The sequence below is a fragment of the Paramormyrops kingsleyae genome, chromosome 9 (genome assembly GCF_048594095.1).
Source record: "Paramormyrops kingsleyae isolate MSU_618 chromosome 9, PKINGS_0.4, whole genome shotgun sequence".
In the NCBI taxonomy this organism is placed as follows: Eukaryota; Metazoa; Chordata; class Actinopteri; order Osteoglossiformes; family Mormyridae; genus Paramormyrops; species Paramormyrops kingsleyae.
This window is the reverse complement of record NC_132805.1, coordinates 8,637,833-8,642,804: the sequence shown is the minus strand read 5'-3', so window position 1 is coordinate 8,642,804 and position 4,972 is coordinate 8,637,833.

Sequence of the window (4,972 nt, the reverse complement as noted above, 5' to 3'; positions counted from 1 at the left end):
TATTATACCATTTATATAGTTTATATTGATACTACAATTATTACTATGTACACACATATATAAATATCATTTTACCATCATTACTGCCATTAATAAACTTAATTATCATATAATTATCATATTACCCAATTGCCAGTCTATTGTTTATTACCTTTCTGCATATGTCTTTGCTAAATGTGGTATGTTCTTTGTAATGTCATGTAAAAGCACCACCAAGGCAAATTCCTTGTATGGAAACATATCTGGCTAATAAAAGGATTCTGATTCCGATTCTACATCCTTCATCAGGACTAGAAAACTTCCATCCAGCGTTGCATTTCACTTTGACGCTGTCGCTTTTGAAACACTTTTCTGTGATCTAGCTCTTATTTTGGTCGCCGGCTATCATCCAACAAAAGGTTCATTTCAGCTCTCCTAATCTGACATAAACCACACTCACAAACACTTTCGGGTTACTATGCCACCGGTAAGGGATGGACTCCGGTCGGGATGGGTTTCCAGCATTTCCTATCCTGGTTGTTCTCTTTAGGGACAAACACAAGAATGGAGTCTACCCAGTTAGAAATTGTACGTTCCTCGTACATTCAGAGAACATACCCATTAGTGTAAAGGACGTTGCTGTGTAACCTTCCCAGAACGTTCCCGGGATGTCACGATGTGGAGTTCTTTAGACGTTCGGGGAACATCATTTTCGGAACATTCGGGGAACTTTCAGGACGTGTTGGGAACGTTTCGGGCACCAAACTTTAATGTTCTTTTTGGTCCTATTTGGTCTTTTCATCACTTTCCCAGGATTTTTATAGATCCTGAGTGACAATTACAGTAACCTTTAGGGGACCTACCTGGAATGTTATTTTTTAGTTCTTGCACCACCTTCTCAAAGCTAGGGCTGTACGATCACATTGCCATATGTGATATTTCCGTGAGTAATATTGAGATTTTTATACAACAGAAAAGGAGAGATTACCCGAAATAACCTGTAATGAAATAGGACTTGTTATTATCTACCAATTAACATAGTATGACAAATAGGTTAGTGGTGTTACCCCGAGCTGCAACAACAGACACAAAACAGTACCTAATCCGATGAGTAATATTGTGCATGCGCACATCGCAATGATGTGTGCAGGTGGATTTTTCGTACAGCACAACTCAGATCGTTTGCAGAACTTTAGTAATATTACAGGGACTTTTGCACAACATTTAGGTGACTTAAAGTTTAATATATGCAATAATACCAAAATGTGTTTACGCTATAAAACAATTATATCCAATGCATTTCAGTTCTTATTATTTCTTTTATTGTTCATAATTCGAGCGAGAGAGAGAGATGTTTTGGTTTTGGACCAAAAATGACTCAGATTATGTAAAACAATTATTTAAACAAATTATTTACATGAAACAATTATTTCAGTCATTGTAGTAACATCTAAAATGTTCTTTTCTCAAACTGAGCTGAAACCATCCAAAAACACTATCAATAAAAAAGAAACGTTTGAGAGAAAACTCAGTCACTGTCTTGAATTTGTCGTCGTGTAGATGGCCCAGGTTCTTCTTCCGCTGCCTGAAAATCATAAATAACAATATTTTCCAGTCACTTCATTTACTTTTTAATTGCTTTTGATTACCCTTAGGTGTACAGGCTATGAGGTAACTTAGCATATTAACCAAATGTGTTTGCCATGTAAAGTGTGGAAATATAAGAGAAAAGTGAGATTATTAGTGGTTAGACTATGAGTAGGTGTCCATGAATTTGTGACAGAAACAAAGGTTTAATAGAGAGACAAGGTGAAGGGTAATAAAAGTAACGAGTTACACTAATATCTTGGATGTCCTCCTATGTTGCCATAAAATGTTACAGCACCTTTGTCACGACCGGGTGACGGGCGAGCGAGTGGGGTGCGGGATAGCAGGATCAGGGAGACTGCAATCCAAGGGCAACGGGGTTTATTATGGAGAACAAGCAGACAAGGGAGCACTCGGTTAACAACATCAATGACAGACCTGGGGAAACAGACTCGAACGCGGACTGAAATACACAAGACAAGCCGAAATAACAGGAAACAGGTGATCACAATCGGGGTAGTGCACGTGAGTAATGAGGGGACGTGGCACGCATGAGGATCGGACGAGCTGGGCGTGACAACCTTGGCTTGTCCGATTTAAGTGAACAGGTACTATGAATTTAAAAATGGCATCAATGTGCAGTGCAGTTTTAAGTGTTAACTGCTCCGAAGAAAAACCAAACTTACAGGTATCGGGTGGATCTTTGCACGGTGAGGTGCGTGTTTTAGGGTATCCCCTATATAATTTTCAATGTCCTTCTCGCTAAACCTCGGAAATTGTGCAGCACAAGCTCCTAGAAAAAATGCAGTATTTAATAAATATTAAATAATGGGTCTATGCAATGTAATGGACAACATTTTGTGAAATCTAACCGTTTAACATACTAGGTAATTCATTTAGCGATATATGTGGTTTTTAATTTTCTGTTTCAAACATATGCATGATTATAAGAAGAAGGGTCTTTTAGAAGCTTACTTAAAACAACATGGTGGAGTGCTGTTCCCAAGAAGGACAGCTTTCCTTTTCGGCCTTTCAGGCCGTAACGTGACCAGACCTCGTTTGTAGCTATCTTTCTGAGGATTCTCCTCACAACGTCCCCAATGCTGCAGCCTCCCATCAGACTAAAAAAACGGATCTATACAACATATGAAGATAAATACTTAAAAACAATTCTTAGTGTTGCTATTAGACAAACCCTTTTAAACAGCAATATGGCATATCAACATACCATCTTTTGTTTTTGTTCTGGGCCCTCCAACTGCAATTTGAATCCCTCAAGCTCTTGCACTGTCCTGCAGGGCTTCTCAAAACACATGTTCTCCATGGACGCCGGGCCAGGGGGATTTTTTTTGAATGGTCTGGACCAGGCGTTCAATACTGTTTCCAGTGTCTGCCTGCATCCTTTCAATGGCCATCATGATTCTTTCATGGACGGGGTCTAGGGGGCTTAATGAGGTCAGCACTGGGGGCTGCTGTTGCACAGTCCTACCACAAGAGGGACGCAATCTTATACTCTCAATGTTGGGCATGATGTATGAAGTGATGAAACCAGAGGGAGTATTTTTCCACAGGAGACTCCCCAGGGTGGCCAACATTGGGCTGGTCTGCACACGTTGTGCCAGAGAGAGAGGAAGCTGCGCTTGTAGAGCTTGGGTGCTTCCTAGCTTAAATTCCAACCAGGCATTTCCTGTGGCACTAAATATGAAATAAACAATGTTTAACACAAAACATACAGCAGTGCCCTTTGTACCAGCAGCACCTGTTTCGCACGTGACTCACAGGCATCAGTTACAAGGAGGATGTTTGTAAAAAGCCGTAACTAGTGACGTGACTCCAGTGGAAAACGGCGACGACAGACGTTCCAGAATGTCCAGGACCAGGTCGCTGCCCATTTTAGGGGCGTAGCTAGAAATTCTGGGCCCCCCTTTTGGGTCGGCACTTTCAAGAAACACGATTTCGCCGGGTAGATCTGGCCTGGCGGGGGAGTTGTCTTCCTCAGTACATCTTGCTAAGCGGGCCCCAGATGGTATTTTTTGGGGCCCCTATAAAGTGTGGGGCCCCATGAATCTGCCAGGGTATCCACGCCCCTCCGATGCCCCTGGGTGTAGCAACTGTGAACTGTAAGTCCTGTCTGTGATAAACATGCCCCCCCCCCTTTTAGAGAGCGGGTGAGCCGGGTCGTGTCACAGTTAGCGCCGGTAACGGAGCCAGAGCCGGCAGTACAGTAAACATTTATTAATTGGACATTTGGCCGGCGTTGGCCGCTCCTGTGCTCTGTCACGACCAAACCAAGTGCCGGCCGTTTGACATGGTGGAGGCGACCGACACGGGGGCCGCATCTTTATCCTGGGGTGGGGGGGGGGGGCACTCCAAGCTACTTGCACACCAAATAAAGACGCGCAGAAGCGATCTGGTTGGGGACAGCGTGCGCTTGGCCGGGGAGCGACACGCTTCGGAGGCCCAGCATGGGGGGGCTATAATGGTGCATCTGTCCTGCCCATGATGGGGGCCGCTTGCTGTCCATGTAGATTCCTTAGCGAGATTAACCCCCCCCCTCTAAAACTGTAACACTGGGAGAGATCCTCAGCCCCTCTGAGTGGCCTGGACCCCGAGCCCCTCATGCCCCCCCCTAACCCGAACCCTATCCCCCCCCCCAAAGCTCCGGTCTCCCCCAGCTGTCTGCCCCCGTGCTTCTGAGCTACTTTCCATAAATCTGATTCCCGCACGTTCGACCGACCCCCCAGCAAAAGAGCTGTGGATGGAATCCAGATGTCCCCCCCCCCCCCCTTCATCCCCTCTCTCTAGTTACCCCCCCCCCCTCCCTGGATTCTGAGTTTTCCATTTCCTTTTTTGGAGAAAAACTGTGACAGAGGAGGGGAGGTTGGGACGGGAGCACATGTGCTACTCTGGATGTCAGTGAGCTTGTGACGGACATGTGTCCGACAGTTAAATCCCCCCCCCCCCCCGCCTCTTGGAGACTCCCACGCTGCTAACAGGTAGTTTAACTTACCACAGGGTCCAACATTTCTAACAGCTTAGTGCTAGTTTCATCCTGTGCGAGTAACCCGGTGCTACTCGGTACCTGGCCGGCCATTAAAGTCCGACACTGGGCCACTTCACATGTTTAAGAATGAAAAGTATTTGAAAAATGTCCACTTTCTTAATTTGCGCTGAATGGTGGTAAAATCTTTTTTCGACAGATGCATTTTTAAGGGGTTAATTATGAGGCGGTCGAACTGTTTCTTCCTTTCACATGTCTGGAATTCTTCAGTTCTCAGAAAAAAGGATAAAAAGTAGAAAAAATGTGTGTTTGATGAGAGTCGGGCGTCTTTCGCTAGCTTAAACAGAACGTTCCTACGGTAAACATTTCCAGTTGACTGAAATGCTAATACACAGTAACATTAAA